We start from the raw sequence: 24170 nt of genomic DNA, 5'->3' as shown, positions 1-24170 counted from the left end.
TAACCACTAGGCTACGCTGCCGTTTTAGTCTTGTTTCATGCACAGTTAATGTGGCATAACATTATCGCCATAAAATATTATTATTATTGGGTTATTACGCAGCAAACATGCAATCTACACATAATACAGAACTGCAGTATAGTCATTTCATGTATTTGACAGCAGGATTTTTCATAGAAGCTGGTTTTCCCTCGTTTTGTGTAATTATCATAGCTCTGTAAATGGTAACTAAGGTAACAGCGTTTTCTGTTTACTTGACTTTATATGGAACCGTTACACAGGACCTTGTTTCACTGTGTGGTAAAGGTTGGAAGTTTAAACGTTAATGAAAACATTACTAAACTGGCTACTGTTTTTACTTGACTCGGAGTCAGTATGCGAGTTTGTGTAGCCCCAGGAGCCCATCTGTCTACCATTGTACTGTAGGCCTACCTAAACCTCTATCAGATCATCTGCATGATAAGAAATACATGGAGGTAGCAGTGTGTGTGTGATTCATTTTGGTCTTGTAAGAGCCATTTTTTTTCATGCTTTTTCCAGTGGCTTTCAAATTCTTTGACCCTTTTCTCTATTTGTATTGCTTACTTGGGAGGTGACAGTTTAATCACTTTAGGTGGTGGTTGAAACACACAGCAGACCTTTAGTGTAGTATAGCATAGTTACCTGGTCATATCTCTCCTCTCTGTTACTTTACTGTTATCAGAATGTAAAGCTTAGGCCATATTTTCTGCTTAACACATATTTCTTACATCCGCTGTCCAATGAAATAACAGATAACATGTATATTTTTTTTACCTTTATTTAACTAGGCAAGTCAGTTAAGGACAAATTCTTATTTACAATGTCGGCCTTCCGGGGAACAGTGGGTTAACTGCCTTGTTCGGTGGCAGAACGACAGATTTTTACCTTGTCAGCTCAGGGATTCTATCCAGCAACCTTTCGGTTACTAGCTCAACGCTCTAACCACTAGGCTAACTGCCGCCCCAAATATCAATGCCACCAGGTTAGTGGCAAGGTAATTACAAATTAGCCTCTCACACACATGCTATGTCGCGTCAAGTCAACATTTCAAGTGGAAATTCATGCAGTATCAATATTAGTGGCAGAGATAGAGAACCTTTATCTATCTGTGTTTGGAAGTCAGCTTGGCCATCCAGAACATCCAATGATAGGAGAGTGTCTGCCTTTCTGGGTCCTAGAGAGAGCAGCCATGGTCTCTAATGTGCAGAAAGCTGATAGTGTGTGTGTGTGTGTGTGTATACGTATATACGTGCGTGTGAGTGCGCAAGTGAGTGTGTATACAGTGCATTCGGACAGTATTTAGACCCCTTCCCTTTTTCCACATTTTGTTATGTTACAGCTTTATTCTGAAAAGGATGAAATTATTTTTTTCCCCTCATCAATCTACACACAATACCCCATAATGACAAAGTGAAAACAGGTTCTGAGAAATTTTGCAAATTTATAAAAAATGAATAACAGAAATACCTTATTTAGATTAGTATTCAGACCCTTTGCTATGAGACTCAAAATTGAGCTCAGGTGCATCCTGTTTCCATTGATCATCCTTGAGATGTTTCTACAACTTGATTGAGTCCACCTGTGGTAAATTCAATTGATTAGACATGATTTGGAAAGGCACACACCTGTCTATATAAGGTCCCACAGTTGACAGTGTATGTCAGAGCAAAAACCAAGTCATGAGTTCAAAGGAATTGTCCGTAGAGCTCCAATACAGGATTATGTTCAGGCACAGATCTGGGGAAGGGTACCAAAAAATGTCTGCAGCATTGAAAGTCACGAAGAACACAGTGGTCGCCATCATTCTTAAATGGAAGAAGTTTGGAACCACCAAGACTGTTCCTAGAGCTGATTGCCCGGCCAAATTTAGCAATTGGGGGAGAAGGTCCTTGGTCAGGGAAGTGACCAAGAACCTGATGGTCACTCTGACAGAGCTCCAGAGGTCCTCTGTGGAGATGGGAGAACGTTCCAGAAGAACAACCATCTCCATATGATAGGGTGGCCAGTTGGAAGCCACTCAGATCATGAGAAACAACATTTCTGGTCTGATGAAACCAAGATTGAACTCTTTGGCCTGAATGCCAAGCGTCACGTCTGGAGGAAACCTGGCACCATCCCTACGGTGAAGCATGGTGGTGGCAGCATGCTGTGGGGATGTTTTTCAGCAGCAGGGACTGGGAGTCTAGTCAGGCTTGAGGGAAAGAGGAACGGAGCAAAGTACAAAGAGATAATTTGATGAAAACCTGTTCCAGAAGAACAACCATCTCCATATGATAGGGTGGCCAGTTGGAAGCCACTCAGATCATGAGAAACAACATTTCTGGTCTGATGAAACCAAGATTGAACTCTTTGGCCTGAATGCCAAGCGTCACGTCTGGAGGAAACCTGGCACCATCCCTACGGTGAAGCATGGTGGTGGCAGCATGCTGTGGGGATGTTTTTCAGCAGCAGGGACTGGGAGTCTAGTCAGGATTGAGGGAAAGAGGAACGGAGCAAAGTACAAAGAGATAATTTGATGAAAACCTGTTCCAGAGCGCTCTGGACCTCAGACTGGGGTGAAGGTTCACCTTCCAACAGGACAAAGACCCTAAGCGCACAGCCAAGGCAATGCAGGAGTGGCTTCGGGACAAGTCCCTGAATGTCCTTGAGTGGCCCAGCCAGAGCTGGGCCCGATTTAACATCTCTGGAGAGACCTGAAAATAGCTGTGCAGTGATGCTAACCATCCAACCTGACAGAGCTTGAGAGGATCTGCAGAAAATAATGGGAGAAACTTCCCAAATCCAGGTGTGCTAAGCTTATAGCATCATACCCACGAAGACTCGAAGCTGTAATCGCTGCCAAAGGTGCTTCAACAAATTACTGAGTAAAGGGTCTGAATACTTACATAATGTGATGCTGAAGTTTAAAAAATGTAATACATTTCCCCCCCAAAAAAACTGTTTTTGATTTGTAATTATGGGCTATTGCGTGTAGATTAATGAGGGGGAAAAACGATTTAATAAATTTTAGAATACGGCTGTAATGTAACAAAATGTGGAAAGGGGTCTAAATACTTTCCGAATGCACTGTATGTGTGTGTTACAGGGGCTCTTCCTGCCAGCATAATACGCTCTTGTTTTTGGTGGGCTCACAGCTGCATTCAATCCCCCTGAACACTCACGTTAGAACAGATAAGGGCCTATTTTTGATATGTTTATCTTGGCTTTATCTCAACAAGTCACATTTTGGAGCGGTTGTTCTGTTCCCGTCTTGCCTATCCTTTGTGAACATTTGTACATTTGCAACACACGTCACTTTGATACTGAAGTGTGTCTTATTAAGAGCCAGCCAGCACCGGCATGCCATTGACCTTTTCCCTTGGAACAGTCATGACACTTCAGTGCTATTAGTACAAGAGGCAATGTGAGTTTATGGTGATCGCATGGAGGCCTATTGGTCTGATGATCTTTAGGGTAATGAATCTCTGATGTGTTTGTTCTGGCAGGGCAAGTTTAGGATCCTTGACGCCATCATTTTCTTGGATGCTTGATTCATAAAGAACAACAGGAGTAGTATAACACTGACAATGTTGATTTGTGTCTGTAATGTCTCTCTCTGCTCTGGGCCTTTTCATGCGATGTCTTGCCAAGTGGGATCAAATGGGAAACCTATAATTTTCTCACACAGTAATCTTAGTTTGATGAGAGGCATTGCGTCCGCTCAGCCTTTTCTCATCTACAGTTTAACGTTAAATAACCAAAACCATTATAGTTCTTTGTGCTTCACTGCTTGTTAAACTCGCCCTGCCACATCAGATAGACTCTAGACTAGGTGACAATAATAATTTGTTGGAGCACCTACAAGCACACTTTCATCAAATACAATTGTCTCATTATCCCTAGAGGCTTTCACAGCATCGCAGGTATCTGCATACACATATTGCTGTCTCTGAACCATCTCAGGGATCAAACAGACAGGTGAAAAAATTCCACAAGGCTTCTCTGCCTCTACTGATGTTTTGGTCTATTGACTGCATCCCACTCTGGCGTCACGTTCGAAGAAACCAATCGGATTAAACTGAGTTAAAACATACTGTCTCACTTTGAACAGTTGAAGGGGTTTCTCGTTGCAGTTCTCTGACACTCAGAGTTGTATAACAAAATGAGAACTTTTCCCTTTGATTACATCGATCTAGTTTTTATATACCGTGGTTTAATGTAAGTCATTGGAATATTCGCGCAAATATGTTGTCTTCGAAAAGCGCTTCTATTGTTGAAGGTTTATGCCACCCCCTCAACATCGTTATGCGCTCTCCCTCTGTCAGTTTTCAAGTTGCGTCTTCTCGCTGAATAGCTGAACGTGCCCAACCAAGCTACCGTATAGCCCACATAAAACATAACTACAGTACATACATACATACCAGGCGGAATATAGAAAAGGCAAGAATAATCGAAATAGGATATCTTACGGATATACGGCTGGATTCAATAAACATATGGACCAAAGCGAAGAGGTGCATTCGCGGATCGTTTGTAACAGTGCCGATTTTGTGAGATTCTAGCTTGCTAACAGTAGCTAGGTAAGTAGGCTACTCCTGCACGTTTCGGAATGTAACGCTTTGGTGATTAAATTGTTTAAATGATCAACTCCTTCACATCCGTCACCTTTTCTGAACTATTTCTCCTCTATCTCGACGTGCATTCGGCTGCAAAATATCATTTTCACTCGTTGTTTACATTAGCGGTTGCCGATTTTTGTTGGTTTGCAACATTGTAACGCATGAAAGAGCTAAATTGTATAAGTGATTGGCTATTACGTATGCATATCGACGTTTCATGTACTGCAAGTGGTTGACATTTTACCCGGCTTGTTACATTGTCTAATTTCGCATGAAACATTCACTGTTACGCAGGAGATGAGGTAGACCTTTCTGCATTGGCTATGATAATTGTTGGTCCTGTAACCACAGTAGGTTACACATTTTTAGTGCAGTCCCATTTTTTTTCTCATATTGGTAACTGGTAGACGGTTTAGACTAAGCTATTTATAGGCTATAAGAAAGTGGACTACATAGACCATGACATCTGTCCTCATAACCCCTAGACCAGGCTGTTGGCATGTCTCCGTTTTCTATTTGAGACCACAGCATAGTGAGGGAGAGATGTAGGCTGGCTTCTTATGCAATTTGTTTTCTTGCTCAAAGCTAGGAATCTCAAATTGATTTATGCAGATTATGGAAATGCAGGTCAACAACAGGGTTACACTGAAACACTGGAAAATGTTATTATTCAAGACGGGATGGGAAACTGACTGCAAATCATTGAAGTCCCCAGGGCACAATGAATGGGAAGATATTGCACAAGGACAACAGAAAGGCCTCATTCAATGTTAGAAAATTCGGTCAAAATGTACCATATCAATCAGCGGATTTCTTTAATATGTGCCCTTGTCAAACCATGTTTGACTCTCAAATGCCGTTTTGGGGAACTCGATCTTTGCAATACTAGCTTAATGTACTGTACATGACTGCATCTGACCCAGATTTGACCATCAGCACATACACAGAAATCAGTCTGTGGCTAAGTGATAAGGTCTCAACATGACAGACATTTCCTCTGTGGACAAATGGGTTCTTACTCCTTCTTAGCAGAGCAATCCTTTGCATTTAGCCAACATCATTGATTTAGATTATTGCTTGATTCCACTATGTTGCATTTAGCCAGGCCATTTGTGTACTGTATGCTCTGGTCATTCTAGGCCAGAACAAAGGTCTTGGGTCAGTGTTAATAGGTGATATATGCATTGCTAAGTGTCTGGGCTAACCCAGGCCCCTCTGGTCTGTGCTACTATAGATCTGCAGTCCCTTTCCCCTAGAGACCGGGATACAGTCAGAGGAGGAAGTCTGCAGGCTGACTCAGCTTCTCCAGCTGATTTTGAAGGAAGAGGCTATTGCAGTCTAGTTGGACAGGTTGGAGCTAGATTATAGAATCACCTCTCTCTCAGCTCTCACTGTGCCACTTCACACAGGGGTCATGTTCATTAGGGGCCAAACGGAAGAAAATGGATTAGAACAGGGATGAGACTACCTGGATTTGTCTAATAAGAAATGCTCATTTTTGTTTTCTGTTACAGAACATTTTGCTATGGTGTGCCTGAGTTAGTATGACCAGGGAGAGAGAGTGTGCCTGTGCTCTTCTGACCTATGTGGTAGCAGAAAGGGACTGACTGGGATATGGAAGGGAACACCAGGGAGATGAAAGGAAGTGTTTAAAGTCAACTCCTGTAGAGGAGGAAGTAAACAGCTGGAAGTGACTGTCAGATTTCCCCTGAAAAGCGTGGTAGCTAGAACCACCCCCCACCACCTACCTAGTGTGTTTGGTTAGCCTTAAAAGGATATGTCTGATGCCCATGTCTGTGCCAGTAACTGTTATGGCTGATGTTATGTTTTGTAACGGCTACCTCAGGAATTTATTGAGCAAGCGGCCATCTTTCATTTTCAAATCTGTCCAGTATTCCAAATGAGGTCACTCTCGACCATTATCCCAAGAGTGTTGAGCCAACAATCTCCTTCGACTCATGGAAAAGGGCATACCATGTAAAAGCAGCCTACCGTGGAGTTAATGTGGCAGTTATAGTAGTAACTGATAATGTCAAGGAACACTGAGGTAGTCCTATCCAGTACCAGACCAGTACCAATGAACAATAATATTGTCAAGTTTGAATGAAAATTGTGCTTTTCCCATTGAGGGCAATATACAGGACATATTATCAGTTGTTCTTGACATGTAGTTGGTCAGTCACAATCTCACCTTATAGCCAGTTCGTGTAGGCTATTTTTACTAATCTATAGATTGACTGCAGTTTACTTATTCTCATTCTTCAAACCCTTTATGTCCTTCTGAAGGTCATTGTTGTCATATTTAACTTTTTCATCGGTTCTATTAGAAATGTCATTATAGCATCAAGAACGTGGTTAAAGCTGTGCCAGCAAAGGCATTGTTGATTGTCTGATTTAAAGCGTGAAATCTAATGGTCAATTGCTGGGCTGCATTTCCATGTAAAAGGACCCATGAGCACCAACATGTGAAGTTTATAGGAGCGTGTCAAATGAAAGATAAGTCTATATTTTAGAGAAATTTAGGCATATATACATTTTTCAACCATTTTCCCTTTTAGGAATAAGCCAAGGCTTTGATTTCTGGTCAAACAGATGGAAAAGGGGTCTTTAGACAACATCTTTTATATTTAGCTTCTGGAAGAATAAAATTCTGCCTTCTGTAAATTTAAGAAACCTTGTATTTCCGTTATCAAAAACCCACATATCTTGATGTTATTTTGTAATTTCTCATGAGGGAGGAGAATGAAAGTTCACAGAAGTAACAAGTAAAGGTAGACCTACCAATTAGTTAGTGTATTTACTGATATCAAGTTTGTTTGTGAATTGATTAAAACTTGTAATTCTGTTACCAAATTGGGAAATCAATAAAAGTCACAAACCACAGTTGGGTCACCTGCTACTGTTCTCTCTTCAACTGGTATACTGTTATGTTCAGTACTACTGTTCTCTCTTCAACTGGTATACTGTTATGTTCAGTACTACTGTTCTCTCTTCAACTGGTATACTGTTATGTTCAGTACTACTGTTCTCTCTTCAACTGGTATACTGTTATGTTCAGTACTACTGTTCTCTCTTCAACTGGTATACTGTTATGTTCAGTACTACTGTTCTCTCTTCAACTGGTATACTGTTATGTTCAGTACTACTGTTCTCTCTTCAACTGGTATACTGTTCAGTACTACTGTTCTCTCTTCAACTGGTATACTGTTATGTTCAGTACTACTGTTCTCTCTTCAACTGGTATACTGTTATGTTCAGTACTACTGTTCTCTCTTCAACTGGTATACTGTTATGTTCAGTACTACTGTTCTCTCTTCAACTGGTATACTGTTATGTTCAGTACTACTGTTCTCTCTTCAACTGGTATACTGTTATGTTCAGTACTACTGTTCTCTCTTCAACTGGTATACTGTTATGTTCAGTACTACTGTTCTCTCTTCAACTGGTATACTGTTCAGTACTACTGTTCTCTCTTCAACTGGCATACTGTTATGTTCAGTACTACTGTTCTCTCTTCAACTGGTATACTGTTATGTTCAGTACTACTGTTCTCTCTTCAACTGGTATACTGTTATGTTCAGTACTACTGTTCTCTCTTCAACTGGTATACTGTTCAGTACTACTGTTCTCTCTTCAACTGGTATACTGTTATGTTCAGTACTACTGTTCTCTCTTCAACTGGCATACTGTTATGTTCAGTACTACTGTTCTCTCTTCAACTGGTATACTGTTATGTTCAGTACTACTGTTCTCTCTTCAACTGGTATACTGTTATGTTCAGTACTACTGTTCTCTCTTCAACTGGTATACTGTTATGTTCAGTACTACTGTTCTCTCTTCAACTGGCATACTGTTATGTTCAGTACTACTGTTCTCTCTTCAACTGGTATACTGTTATGTTCAGTACTACTGTTCTCTCTTCAACTGGCATACTTATGTTCAGTACTACTGTTCTCTCTTCCACTGGCATACTGTTATGTTCAGTACTACTGTTCTCTCTTCAACTGGCATACTGTTATGTTCAGTACTACTGTTCTCTCTTCAACTGGCATACTGTTATGTTCAGTACTACTGTTCTCTCTTCAACTGGTATACTGTTATGTTCAGTACTACTGTTCTCTCTTCAACTGGTATACTGTTATGTTCAGTACTACTGTTCTCTCTTCAACTGGTATACTGTTATGTTCAGTACTACTGTTCTCTCTTCAACTGGTATACTGTTCAGTACTACTGTTCTCTCTTCAACTGGTATACTGTTATGTTCAGTACTACTGTTCTCTCTTCAACTGGTATACTGTTATGTTCAGTACTACTGTTCTCTCTTCAACTGGTATACTGTTATGTTCAGTACTACTGTTCTCTCTTCAACTGGTATACTGTTATGTTCAGTACTACTGTTCTCTCTTCAACTGGTATACTGTTATGTTCAGTACTACTGTTCTCTCTTCAACTGGTATACTGTTATGTTCAGTACTACTGTTCTCTCTTCAACTGGTATACTGTTATGTTCAGTACTACTGTTCTCTCTTCAACTGGCATACTTATGTTCAGTACTACTGTTCTCTCTTCAACTGGCATACTGTTATGTTCAGTACTACTGTTCTCTCTTCAACTGGCATACTTATGTTCAGTACTACTGTTCTCTCTTCAACTGGCATACTTATGTTCAGTACTACTGTTCTCTCTTCAACTGGCATACTGTTATGTTCAGTACTACTGTTCTCTCTTCAACTGGTATACTGTTATGTTCAGTACTACTGTTCTCTCTTCCACTGGCATACTGTCATGTTCAGTACTGCTGTTCTCTCTTCAACTGGCATACTGTTATGTTCAGTACTACTGTTCTCTCTTCAACTGGCATACTGTCATGTTCAGTACTGCTGTTCTCTCTTCAACTGGCATACTGTCATGTTCAGTACTGCTGTTCTCTCTTCCACTGGCATACTGTCATGTTCAGTACTGCTGTTCTCTCTTCCACTGGCATACTGTCATGTTCAGCTCATAACTGTTTTCTCTTCCACTGGCATACTGTCATGTTCAGTACTACTGTTCTCTCTTCAACTGGCATACTGTCATGTTCAGTACTGCTGTTCTCTCTTCCACTGGCATACTGTCATGTTCAGCTCATAACTGTTTTCTCTTCCACTGGCATACTGTCATGTTCAGCTCATAACTGTTTTCTCTTCCACTGGCATACTGTCATGTTCAGCTCATAACTGTTTTCTCTTTCCTTCTGTTGTCTGGTGGTCAAAGCAAGACTGAAAACCGTCTGGACAACCCCCCCCCCCCCTTCTCTGCCTCTCTCTCCTTTCTCCGTCCAGTTAATGTCACCTGTCCCGGTTCTTACTGACACTTACCATGACGCCTACCACCTACCCTCTTTCAATTTTACTCTAACAAGCATCGTCACCTACTGAGCACCAACCAACAGCGAACGTCCATGGATGTTGAAAAGTGGTTGAAATGTTGTCGGTCCGCACCTGAACCAATCATAGATGTCTATGTTTCACAAGTTTGGACAGTATAGTACAGGATAATGTACTTTGTACTGTACTGAACTCTACTCTGCTGTACTGTACTTTGCTGTGCTCTACTGTGCTTTCCAAACTTGTGAAACATAGACATCTACGGTTGTTTCAGATTTGGTCTGGACCAACCAGATGTGGTCTTGTTTGGGGGCAGAGCTCATTACAATAATAGCTGGTGTGTAGAATATTACCCAAATATGCAAAAGAAGGATATTGCATTTGTTTACCTTTTGTGTACAGGATACATCACCATGAAGAGAATTATATTCATATCCATAATTATGCATTTCTGTATAGTACAGATAAGGGACCCATGATGTAATTCCATTAACGGATGTAAATCCACTTCACCTGCTGTAGTTCAATAATCAAAATCTATATTTTTCTAACTCAAGTTGTCATGTCATAGCTGACACCCCATTCTTTCTGCTGACATCTTTGAATCTTCATTCGGAGCAGATGTGACGTTTTTAGAAAACGTGGTGGCATAAAAAAACAGAGAGATTTTACAGTAAATCTGTTACCAGACTTTGCATCTGTACGTTTCTGCCAGTAAATGTGTTTTTGTGAAATTTTTGGCGTAAACAGTTCAAAATAGGCTTTTTGCATGGAGTTGTATGGTTTGTTAAACTTTGAAATCAATGGTTCTTGTCTGGCAATTTTTTTTAAAATTCTGTTACCATGGAATTGCCATAGGCCTGAGGACATAATATGCTGTTTCTACAAGCTTTGATATGGTGATTTAGGGTGTACCAGTTTTGTGCTCTGAGGGTCAGGACTGGGTCACTGTGACAAGCATGCCCTAGTCAGACAAAGCTGTTTACATTTAGCCATTTAAGTGACCCTTGAACTTTTAAAGTGGAGCCGCAGTGGTTTTTTGTTGAACTGTATGAAAACCGGACATACAGGTAATGTGGGCCTTTTACAATTTTAAGACCAGATGTTTTTGTTTTAAGGGTTCAGCCCAAAAGCATGATACTTTTCTGAACTCTATATGGATGCTTGCACAATTGAACACAATTATGTGTGGAGAATAAAATGCAGAATCTCTGTTTTAAATATCCAGGGTCTGCAATTCATTGTATGATGTCCAAACTTGTGAATCATTTCCCTATAACTCGGGGTATATTTGCACAGTAGAATTCAGTGGCTATAGTCCATTTTTACATGTTGCCTTTGAGCTGCTTTTGAAAGCAAAAGTCGAATTGAAAACAGTATTGGTATTGCTGAATTCGATTCTCATAATAGCAAGCTAGGACTGGTGGTTTTGCTAGCTAAACTAGAAGTCTGTTTGTTTGGTTACCATGGCAACTGCTGTGTCTATCTAGTAAAAACTTGCTAGCTACTTCAATGGATGTGGGAAAAATGTATACCGGCAAATGAACACATTTCTAGGGGCAAATGTGTTCAATTATAGCCATGGTATGAAAGGGATAATCAACTAGGGGCTCTATGCGTTTTCTGGAAAATAATGCAACTCAACTCCATGGAAGGTCAGTTCCACTCCACTAGTGAGTCGTGGAACACAGCTTCCACGTCGTTCATTATTTTCCATAGCACGCACAGAGCCTCCTAGTTGATTATTCCTTTTATACCATGGCTATACGACACAAACCCTGAAGACTACATGATTAATATACCATGCCTGCACTGAGGCCAGGGAGCCATGACACCCCTGTGTGTAGTACACAGCTGATTTCCCCTTCAAGATCACTCTGACGCTACCTTTCAGGTCACAGGCATCCAACACTTTTTCTCTGTTAACTGTATTTGACAATTTTCCTCTTTGTTGTAAATTAATAGTTTATAAGGCCACTGTGCTTTATCGATAACAGGCTATACGGCAAACATGTGCAACTCTTTCTCCCATAACATCCCTGCCCAACTCAAGCCCATCTCTTGAGACCACATCATATTTCACATTCACTAACTCTCTGCATGTTAAGGTGCTCCCTGTCCCCATTACCTTCTTATCTAGAGAGAACATCATAATGGAACAGATTAACAGAACTGTGCCTGCTTGTCACGATGTCAGACTTGCTCTCATGGTGGCCCACCATGTTGTGTCTCACAGAGAACCTTCCCTCAGTGCCAGGCCACTGCCACCCTCGCCCCCAACTGCCCCCCCCCCCCCCCCCCCCCCCCCCCCTCCCCCCCCGCTGCACATCAAAGCACACGGTCGGGAGGCAATGAGGCACTTCCTCCCACTCCACCTCCTCCTGTTCCTCACTTCCTTAGTGACGGTAGTCTGGCATGCCAGGCGAGGGGGCAGGCAGGCAGAGAGAGAGAGAGAGATGGTAATAGCACAAGCATGTGAGGCAATGAGTGGGAATCCACAGATGTATTGGGAGTTAGGCTTTGTTTTGTAGGTCGAAGAATTATCCATTTTTTTCCCCCCCCAATGAGGATTATGTTCTTCAGGTGCTGTCTTCCTGACCACTGTGACAGCTGTCAAGAATTACATGGCCTATGTTTATTCACCTCACAAAGTGATGTGAAAGCCATTGCGTGGCTACATTCGATATCTAGGGCTCTCTGTACTGGAGGAGCACTTGCTCAAGTCAAATCCCTTAAACATCTACTTAATGCCGATGTACAAAAACACCCGAAAACTCTGAGTGACATTCACGAATGAGAAACAGAGGAACCAAAGAACCCACTTTTCACAGGCTGGCTTCTTCACACGACGTCTGGCCAAGCGTTAATTTAACTAGCCCCTGCAGCACGTAAAATCTGTTTGGGATTAAAGTGTAATTCAGGAGGAATCTTTTTTTTCATGCTTTCAGGTGAAGCTATCAAATTTCAAATCAAATTTCAAATCAAATCAAATTTATTTTTATATAGCCCTTCGTACATCAGCTGATATTCTCAAAGTGCTGTACAGAAACCCAGCCTAAAACCCCAAACAGCAAGCAAAGCATGTGAAAGAAGCACGGTGGCTAGGAAAAACTCCCTAGGAAAAACTCCCTAGAAAGGCCAAAAACCTAGGAAGAAACCTAGAGAGGAACCAGGCTATGAGGGGTGGCCAGTCCTCTTCTGGCTGTGCAGGGTGGATATTAAAACAGAACATGGTCAAAATGTTAAAATGTTAAAATGTTCATAAATGACCAGCATGGTCAAATAATAATAATCATAGTAGTTGTCGAGGGTGCAACAAGCACGTCCGGTGAACAGGTCAGGGTTCCATAGCCGCAGGCAGAACAGTTGAAACTGGAGCAGCAGCACGGCCAGGTGGACTGGGGACAGCAAGGAGTCATCATACCAGGTAGTCCTGAGGCATGGTCCTAGGGCTCAGGTCCTCCGAGAGAAAGACAGAAAGAGAGAAAGAGAGAATTAGAGAGAGCATATTTAAATACACACAGGACACCGGATAAGACAAGAGAAATACTCCAGATGTAACAGACTGACCCTAGCCCCCCGACACATAAACTACTGCAGCATAAATACTGGAGGCTGAGACAGGAGGGATCAGAAGACACTGTGGCCCCATCCGATGATACCCCCGGACAGGGCCAAACAGGCAGGATATAACCCCACCCACTTTGCCAAAGCACAGCCCCCACACCACTAGAGGGATGTCTCCAACCACCAACTTACCGTCCTAAGACAAGGCCGAGTATAGCCCACAACGATCTCCGCCATGGCACAACCCAAGGGGGGGGGGGGGGCGCCAACCCAGACAGGAAGACCACGTCAGTGACTCAACCCACTCAAGTGACGCACCCCTCCCATGGACGGCATGGAAGAACACCAGTAGGCCAGTGACTCAGCCTCTGTAAAAGGGTTAGAGGCAGAGAATCCCAGTGGAAAGAGGGGAACCGGCAAGGCAGAGACAGCAAGGGCGGTTCGTTGCTCCAGCCTTTCCGTTCACCTTCACACTCCTGGGCCAGACTATACTTAATCATAGGACCTACTGAAGAGATAAGTCTTCAGTAAAGACTTAAAGGTTGAGACTGAGTCTGCGTCTCTCACATTGGTAGGCAGACCATTCCATAAAAATGGAGCTCTATAGGAGAAAGCCCTACCTCCAGCCGTTTGCTTAGAAATTCTAGGGACAATTAGGAGGCCTGCGTCTTGTGACCGTAGCGTACGTGTAGGTATGTACGGCAGGACCAAATCGGAAAGATAGGTAGGAGCAAGCCCATGTAATGCTTTGTAGGTTAGCAGTAAAACCTTGAAATCAGCCCTTGCCTTAACAGGAAGCCAGTGTAGGGAGGCTAACACTGGAGTAATATGATCAAATTTTTTGGTTCTAGTCAGGATTCTAGCAGCCGTATTTAGCACTAACTGAAGTTTATTTAGTGCTTTATCCGGGTAGCCGGAAAGTAGAGCATTGCAGTAGTCCAGCCTAGAAGTAACAAAAGCATGGATTAATTTTTCTGCGTCATTTTTGGACAGAAAATTTCTGATTTTTGCAATGTTACGTAGATGGAAAAAAGCTGTCCTTGAAACAGTCTTGATATGTTCTTCAAAAGAGAGATCAGGGTCCAGAGTAACGCCGAGGTCCTTCACAGTTTTATTTGAGACGACTGTACAACCATCCAGATTAATTGTCAGATTCAACAGAAGATCTCTTTGTTTCTTGGGACCTAGAACAAGCATCTCTGTTTTGTCCGAGTTTAAAAGTAGAAAGTTTGCAGCCATCCACTTCTTTATGTCTGAAACACAGGCTTCTAGCGAGGGCAATTTTGGGGCTTCACCATGTTTCATTGAAATGTACAGCTGTGTGTCGTCTGCATAGCAGTGAAATTTAACATTATGTTTTCGAATGACATCCCCAAGAGGTAAAATATATAGTGAAAACAATAGTGGTCCTTTTTCAAGAGAGGCTTTATTACTGCCACTTTTAGTGAGCTTGGTACACATCCGGTGGATAGAGAGCCGTTTATTATGTTCAACATAGGAGGGCCAAGCACAGGAAGCAGCTCTTTCAGTAGTTTAGTTGGAATAGGGTCCAGTATGCAGCTTGAGGGTTTGGAGGCCATGATTATTTTCATCATTGCGTCAAGAGATATAGTACTTGTGTACTCGGCATGGTGCAGGGGTTTGGTTACCTTCCCACTGAATGAAGCGACAGCAGCGCTGCTCCATTCACACAGGGAAAGCCTTTCTTCCTATGGCCCTGGGTGTTTAGCGTTGGCAGCAGCGTCTCTTACATGCTAACTAAACCGGGCGCGCGTGAGCATGCTGATTTTTATCCATCCGCACCAGATGCGATCAGGACACGCAGGTTGAAATATCAAAACGAACCCCCTGAACCAACTATATTAATTTGGGGGTTAGGTCGAAAGCATTAATTATTCATGGAAATTTAGCTAGCTAGCTTGCTGTTGCTAGCTAATTTGTCCTGGGATATAAACATTGGGTTGTTATTTTACCTGAAATGCACAAGGTCCTCTTCTCTGACAATGAATCCACACATAAAAGGGTAAACCGAGTTTGTTTCTAGTAATCTCTCCTCCTTCAGTCTTATTCCTTGAACTTTATATGCTGGTTGGCAACCAACTTTAAGGTGCATTACCACTACCAACTGGACTGGAGTGTGGACCTCAGTTCATCTTTCAATCACCCATGTGGGTATATGCTCCTAAAAACCAATCAGGAAATGGGAGAGGTGGGACTTGTAGTGCGTCAAGAGTCACAAATAGAACCAAGTTCTATTTTAGCGCCGGGCGACACAGACGGTCGTTGACGCGCGTGAGCAGTTTGGATGCAATGATTGAATAACATGTATGTGTACATTTTTATTTTGTAATGCGAGCGGTGTGGTCAGCATGTTACTCTTGCGTTGAGTAGTAGGCAGGAAAGCAATTCACAGGCTAAATCAGTCCTTTCCCACTTCTCCTGTCTGTCTTGGCCAAGTTGGCCTGGTGTTTGGCTTGGAGCCTCATGAGAGGTAGGTGACCAAACACTCCACTGCTGCTTAGGTGAAATGCTGAGGGGTGATCTTAAACAGTCTGTGGGAGGAGACTCCTCCAGTGTTCCCTGGGGGCCTGCTGGGGCAACAGCTTTACTTGCCTATCTGTCCATATGACCTGATGTCACAGGTTCTTGGGGGGGGGGTTCCAACAGTTCCATAGGTCACATTTTCATAGGTCGAGGGCCCTGGGGGCAGAGGGCTGGTGGGGCCAACCTCTCTCTGTCTGTCTGGTCATTCTATGATGGACCATAAGTCCACTGATGGTGTACCCTCGGAGCTGCTCATCATTCCACTCATGCAGCGGGGTTAAAGTGTGTACTGCACTGTACTGTAGGCTGCAGGATTATGGCTTGTGCTCTGGGAATGTGTGTGGCCCGAGACAGACATGTTGAAGGCCTGAACAGTAAATGCTAGTCACGACACTACTGGCCATGATAAGGTAACTACATTTAAAGCACACAAATTTGGGACAACGGATGATTTTGCAGGACAGTGTAGCATACTTTTTTTATGGGAGCCATCATCACTGTCAAATGTGAATGATATGCCAATCATTTGATCTCAATCAGTTTCATGGGAATATGCATTAAGATCTTCTTGAATTACTGTTTTGTGAGTGAATTAGAGCAGATGGTGTTAACAAACTATTAGACTTCCTGTATTTTGTTTCAAACCAAGAGCATGCTGTCTAGTGGTGTGTGCGGTTGAGTTTTGGTTGCATGGTAATAAAAAATAAAAAGACTATTCAGCTAACCATCCTAAAATCTCATAAGAGATAACCTAGTTAGTTTTACTACTGAATGCATTCAACTGAAATGTGTCTTCCACATTTAACCCGACCCCTCTGAATCAGAGAGGTGCTGAGGGCTGCCTTAATCAATATCCACGTCTTTGGGGCCCCGGGGAACAGTGGGTTAACTGCCTTGCTCAGGAGCAGGACAGATTTTTACCTTGTCAGCTTGGGGATTCAACCCAGCAACCTTTCGGTTACTGGTGCAACGCTCTAACCACCAGGCTACCTGCCGCCCCTAGCTTACTCTTTGCCTCATGCAAAATTTGGTGATGCAGAAATGAGACCACATGCTGTTTTTATGAAAATCTGGAAATATTTGGCCAAGGGAACATTTCTAGTTGGTCTCAGGGACTGTAAAACAGTTAGGAAGGGAGACTTTTAAAAGGGGTTGAGTGAAGTAGCAACAAATACTGTATGTTGAATGAGCAACTAATAAACATGGAGTTTGACGAACGTTTGGCGAAATGACCTCTTTCAGTCTAATACGGCTATTTATGACTTTTTTTTAGCTCTTTGACAGAAGTGCACTTTTTGTAAGTAGTTAGGCCTAACTGTCCTCCAAGTTTAGCTGGAATTTAGCCCAAAAGGATTTGAGGTAATGTGATGGTTGACAATAGGCCTATTACATTGGACTACGTCTCGTCCTGTGCTGCGCAGAATATCAGGTCTCAAAACGATTGGAGAAGTGTTTTAACATCACCAGTACCACATCCTTATGATTTATATACCTTTCCATAAGCGCAAAGTGACCGCAAGAGACAGGTTGGAATGTCTGACTAAAATACGGGGACAAATCAACCTTCGTTGCTAAAATGCGGAACATGATTGTTTGGTTGCGGGACCTAGGACAAAGGGCCACAATACATGACTGTCCCGCACAATTGGAACATGTCGTCAAACTTGACCATGACCCTGTTGTCATGGAATTACCATCATTGGAATGAATCATTTCTTATAGGCTAAGCAGATGCAATATATCACTTTTGAATGAGAATAACATTGTCCATTTCATAGCCCCCATAGACTGACATTGTCCTTTTGCCAATGTTTGTAATGTGGGACCTTTGTTCATAGGGTAAAACCATTTGAATTAAATCCCATTTTGACAGCATCCCATTTGATTGAAACTTTTAGCTACATTTTTGCCCATGGAGGAAGTGGTCAGAAAGTGCCATTTTGGACCTGAATGCCAAAACATTCAGTAGATAAAGGTTCTCAACGTTGACCCATTTTGCAAACCCCACCATACCGTGAGACATCATGTCTTCATCACTGGAAAATATAAACGGTTGAGTTTGACAACACTGTTTGTAAGCATTTAAATTATATCAAACAATTTGAGCATTTCTTGACAAAAATGTGTTTTAATAAAAATATATACTTTATTAAACCTTTAACGTCAATTATCAAAAAACACGTAAACTCAGATTTTTTTTTCTATATTCGCATAGTTTAGACCCTATTTCCCATCATCTGAGGTTTTGTGTTGTCTGCCTTCGGTTAAGACACAACATGCCCTTGAATGCAGGGTGGGTGTCATTTCAATTCTAGAACTATAATTCATAGACTGGACCTACAGTATCCCTTCAGACCACTGCAATTTATCTGCTACACCATTGACATTTAAATTGAAATTGTAACTTCTAATTACTACCACAAAGATGACTGCCTGTCCACCCACCGTTGAATGTCATCTTAAATGGTCATGTCTTTTCTAGTATCTACATTTCTATGATCTCAATAGGTTTCCCGTGGAGGGTTGACATGATTATTTAAAACAGATATTCCCATTCAAGTCAACATTCTCTGACGTGTGGACCTCCAACTGTCTTTGTGGTACCATTTGAAAGTTGACATTTCAATTGTATTCCCATGATAGTACATTTAACCAGCCAAAACATGACCTCCACCTTGTATCCAAGGTCATGGTTTCTTAACCGATGACAGGCACAACACAAAATCCTTAGATGATGTAAAATGGGGTCTAAGCTACAACATAATATGAAATAAATTGGAGTTTACACATTTTTAGATAATTGATGTCAAAGGGGGAAAAAATGACATTTTGATAAACATTAATATCAAATTCTTTGACAGCCCTGTTCGCAAGCTTAGAAATGATATCGATCTCAACCGTTTATATTTTCCAGTGATGAAGACATGGATGTCTCATGGCATGGTGGGTAAGCAAAATGGGTCAACTTTGAGCAGCTTATCTCTTTGAATGTTTGGGCATTCAGGTCTACAATGGGCAAATATGTATGGAAGGTTTTGTTCAAATCAAAAGGGGGTGATGTCAAAAAGTGATTGAATTCAAGTGGGTTTACCCCATCCTCGAGCCATACTGAAATGCAGCGTGTCATTGAACTTTGCATGGCTCAGTGCAACATTGCTGTGAGTTAACTTATTCTACAGCTATTCTGCAACCAAAATGTATTTCATCAACAGCTGCTTTTGTGTTTTGAATCATTAACATGGTCACGAAAAACTTGAACTTGAACTGAATGGCAAGTGAGATTTCATAATGTAAACCGAGAGAAAGCGAGAGTCTGTGTTGTAATATTTTTGCTACTGGTAAGGAGGAGTATTATGGCTCGGGCCCACATAATAAATGACTCTTTCACAAGCAGAAGGCTTATAGATGATAAGCAAACATGTTCCTAGACTCTTCCTCCTCTACGGCTCCACCATTTCACAGTTGACATGACTAAGCCTTGGAAACTACTCGCTGTACGGCTCTGTTTGCGCCCAGGTTTCAGGTTAGATCCCTAGGAAACCCAATCTAATGAGTAACTGAAGATAAGCCACCACACACCCTGCTATTTCCCTAAAGTATGCAAATGCTTGGAAAGATTGTCAGATATTGAAATCCCTGGGACCGTGTAACCAAATGGATTTATGACATGCAGTAACAACAGATGCTGATTCTGTGGCTCCATTTATTAGTACCCTGTATTTGCTCCTGTATTTGCTCCTGTATTTGCTCCTATCTTCCTCTGTGTTCCTTCGTGTGTGTTGATGGCATTGGCAGCTGTAATGGCTGGTGCAACCCAGGGCTGGGGAAGGAGGTGTCAGTGATTTGAGAGGTAGCCTACTCCCGGTGAGTGACTGGCCACTAGCCTGGCAGGCTCCTGTAATTGAGCACGTAGATAAAAACACACTGGCCACACAATCCGATTATACAGCTACTGGTACTAATAGAATTTAAAAGGAGCAATCCTTTGTTGGTGCTAAATACTCCCCTTGAGTAGTTAAGCGATTATGAGTTACTACTGTAGAGTAATTCATTTCTTTCCATGGCTTTGACTGAGTTCCCTAACAAATCCGATGACCCATAGTCTGGGATGGGATGAATTCTTTAAAATGAAAAATCTGGAATTCAATCGCTTTCCAATTCAGAAGAAATCCCATGTACAATTAAATTGTCAGGAATTGAAATGGAATTCAACTCTGTCTTTAGTTCCCTCCGTGAAGGGTCAGTCCAGTGTCTGACCCAGTGGTGCCATATGGAATATTGTTTGCGTGAGCTGTAGGACAATTGGTGTTGTGGAAGAGATGGGTTGAGAGGTTTTTGGGTGAAGGACAGGCTCGCAGCACAGGCTGGCTGAAACCTGACCGGCTGAACATGTGAACATAACCAGACAGCGTAGTTAGAGAAAATGATGATAGATTGGACTAGATGCCCAAGAGGTGTCTGTTATTCTGCTGAGCATTAGTTTGTCTGGATGGAAATGGTTTTCCAGTCTGGTGCGGAGGTGAAATTCCCCACACATTATCTCGCAAGTGGTTTTGTATTAAAATCCGAGCAGGGGTTTGTGAAGTATGACTATCACAGCCTGAATATATGTTTTTGCTTCATATAAGATGTGAAAGACAGATGGTTCGACGTTGGTCTTTGCCAGATGCGTGTTTTTGGTTACAGTCAACAACAAACAATGTGCTCTGAATCTTTGTCTTTTCATAGCTTTTTTGACTAGACGACCATCTGTTCCTGCAGTGGAAACTGAAAAAGGGAAAGGGTTGCGCCTGCCCTTGTATGTTTTAAGTTTTATTAGTCGTATGTACAGGATGCACATGGTATACACTGTCCAACCAAATGCTTACTTGCAGGTTCCTCGACAATGCAACACCAATAAGAAATCTCCTTCTAAAAGATAAGAGTACGAACATGTAGTAAATGGCTCACTAGAATGGAATACATTTTTAGCCGAAGTATAATACAGGAAGGCACAATTTATAGTCCAACATTTACACGTGTATCAGGGAAGGGGGGATTATGGAGCAAGTGTTTTAAATTGTGCAGTATTAGCGATAACAAATAAGAGTCTGGTGGCAGCAGTTGTGATGGGATTGTGTGTGGAGATGTAAGATCTTATTTGATTTAGAACAGAATGGGTAGTGACCAGGGCTTAGGCCAACCCCCATATATTCACCTATTGACTTCAGGGCTCTAATTATGTTGACATGGGCAAGAAATGATATAGAACATCTGTAGTATCGTCTGCCCAGGTCCGTAGTCTGTATGTGCTCCATAAATGTCCTGATATCTTTGTTAAGGTCTATATAGCTCCATATTTCCACAGATAATGTTTATATGATGTTGGATAAGGACATGATAATGCTTTCATAAAGCATTTGTTGTGGAACCAGAGTTTCACCTGGCTTCCACATAGCCATCTGTGTGTCATTTTATCTTAACTAGTGTGGAGCTCTACAGCTGCTGAGGTCGCGCATTCCCTTCGCAAAATCTCCGGAGCCTGTTTATGATCACACCTTTATCCTTATGTCCTTATCGTCTGTCTGTCTGGCTGGCTGGAGGGTGGTGGTCTGTGCAGATGAGGACTGACTGGTGATCCTGAGTTTTCTCAGAAAGGGCCTTAAATCAACCCATACTGTAACTCCATGACATTTCCGATTTTCATAACCACCTGCCTGGCGATAAGTAATTCGCATAATGTGAGCAAGAATTGAACATGTTTTGTGTCCACTCCGGACCTTACTAATCCAGCTAGCCTTGCTACGTTTTGCTCCGCTACCCAGTCCCCCCTCTGCCTTTAATCTCAGACAGAGCATGTGAGGGGAGGTGAGCGGTCAGAAATCCCACTCACCGCTAATCACAGGAGAAAAAACTACCGCTCCATTCATCAAAATCACAATTTAACCAACACCCATCAATTTTTGACACTACCTGGACCTATCATTTTGGTTTTGAAGTATTGAAACCAAACCATATGATTCGAATAGAAACTATTATAATAAACATGAAAGGTGAATGTAAGAAGCGCTCATCATTTCAATTAGGCTACACGTCATATTAAACAGCATATAAACACTCTAAATAGGTCAGGAGCCAGACAGGGAGGCTAAGAAGGAACATGAGTCTGTGCGATGGTTGCTGTAGAACAGGCCAGCAGCAGAGAATATCCTCTCTACACCTGCAGAACCACTGGGGATGATAAACACCCTTTATGCCACTCTTGCTGGCTGGGCAAAGATGCAGATGTTTTTCAATTTGTCTATAGGTAGGCCTAAAGGTTTTTAGGCAAAATAACCCAATCAAAACGGAAAGCTCCTTCAAAGAATATGCCAGGCCTATTGGACCAAAATCAACTATGGCCTATTGTATAGATAATAGAACAGATGTTTTTGTTTATAAATACTTTGCTACAATGACACACTTAGTTATCTACCCACCTCGTTCCTTTCTTTTAGCATGTGCACATAGTAAGTAACCCATCATGCTTTCTGGATGTGTGTCTTTTCAGGTTCCACAATGATTCTTTAGTTGTGGATATTACATCACCACACTCCCTCTCTTTCTATTGGTCCTCATCTTTGTAAGTCACCTTGATTTAGCACCTGTGTGTTTTGATCAGTTTCTTTATGAAAATATTTAGCGAACTACATGACAGTAGCTAAAGCATGGGGCTAGAGATAGCAGAACAAAGTAGACCACAAATGCATGTTGGGACGGGCATGCCCTGATCTCGTGAAGTGAGAGCTATTGGAGTGAAATTGGAGCGGGCGACAAGGCCGATGCTCCACCCTTTGGGAATCTCACGCTGCGCTCCAGTCAAATTGGGCACGCTCCTCACTCCAGCTCCGCTCTGCTCACACACTCTGATCTCAGAACACAGAACCACATTTTGCGTGCGCTGGCCAGCTATTCGTCTGTCACTGATACTACCATACCTTACACAAGCCTCATCCCAGGAGCACCAAGAGAAGGGCAGCAGAGATGATTGTGTGATGACACGCTAGCTGCGCCACTGTGATTCCCCTGGTCCCCCAGGTGTGGTTCACGTCATCCACACCACCTGACTGCTCTGTAGAGGGGATATGACATCATGCTGTCACCTTACTGTGTTCTAGTCCAGACAGCAGTGTCAGGGCTAATGATTCCTGGAGCATCGGGAGCCCTTTCCGGAACTGTCTCTGGAGGCTTCCATCGCAGAGTTCACTGGGAGAGTGCTTCTCTCTGTAACAAAGGAAAAGAGAGGAGAGCGAGGAAGGACAGAGGGAAGCATAGTCTGGAAAAGGGACAGTGGAGAAAGGAGGAGGAGGAAGGAATTAGATAATTGAGGTGATTTATTGTACATTTTCACTCACGTTGTAAAGCTGAAATCCATTGTTTGACTAGGTTATCTCAAAATAACCTAGTCATTTAGCAGACGCTCTTATCCAGAGCGACGTGCAGGAGAAATTAGGGTTAAGTGCCTTGCTCAAGGGCACATCGACAGATTTTTCACTTAGTCAGCTCGGGGATTCAAACCAGCAAACTTTTAGTTACTGGCCCAACGCTCTTAACCGCTAGGCTACCTGCCGCTGTCCTCTTGTATTGTAGGCTACTGATTTGTAAATGAGCATTATTTACAGTACATTTTCCTGTTACATGGCAGTGGACTTCAGTCTCTGGTTGAAGTAGGCTGCAGCCTTAATGATCTGTACATAGAGACCAGTGGAATATATGATACAGAGGAGATAACACATAGGGGGGGGGGGGACTACTGTAAGAACGTCACTTTTGGTGACCTTTTTAAAGGGATATTCACATCACACAATTACTGTTTACTCAATCCAAAAAGGCCCATTATAAATTGCAATCTGGGTCAGGTGGGAATCATTTGAAAGCTTGTTCTATTGCCCACATGACTAGCTAAGTTATTAAATACAATCTTACAGTGTTAGTCTTTCATAAGGCAGTTCAGAGAAACAGATTGTAGTTTTGGTGCGCATAGAAAAGAGTCATGAGTGCGTTCATGTGCATGTCCCGCAGTGAACAGACAAACGGGCTCATTCTGTTCAGAACA

General features: G+C 42.2%; 1 protein-coding gene across 16 annotated transcripts in view; it reads left to right on the top strand.

Moving 5' to 3' along the window:
- The window catches only part of mical3a (microtubule associated monooxygenase, calponin and LIM domain containing 3a), a 140392-nt gene that overhangs the window by 33850 nt on the left and 82372 nt on the right, over positions 1-24170 (top strand). For 2 of the 16 annotated variants that reach the window (XM_082962568.1, XM_082962567.1), the window contains exon 1: positions 4165-4580. The exons of 2 other annotated variants lie outside the window; for them this stretch is intronic. The gene's annotated coding sequence lies outside the window, so the exon portion shown is untranslated. Of the gene's footprint in view, positions 1-4158; positions 4581-24170 lie in introns of those variants that run through there. 12 more of the 16 variants (XM_082962572.1, XM_082962569.1, XM_082962570.1 and 9 more) reach the window with 9 other exon arrangements.

This window comes from Salmo salar, chromosome 16, assembly GCF_965601325.2.
Source record: "Salmo salar chromosome 16, fSalSal1, whole genome shotgun sequence".
NCBI lineage: Eukaryota > Metazoa > Chordata > Actinopteri > Salmoniformes > Salmonidae > Salmo > Salmo salar.
The sequence above is the reverse complement of the archived record's forward strand: the minus strand, read 5'-3'. Positions and strand labels throughout refer to the sequence as shown.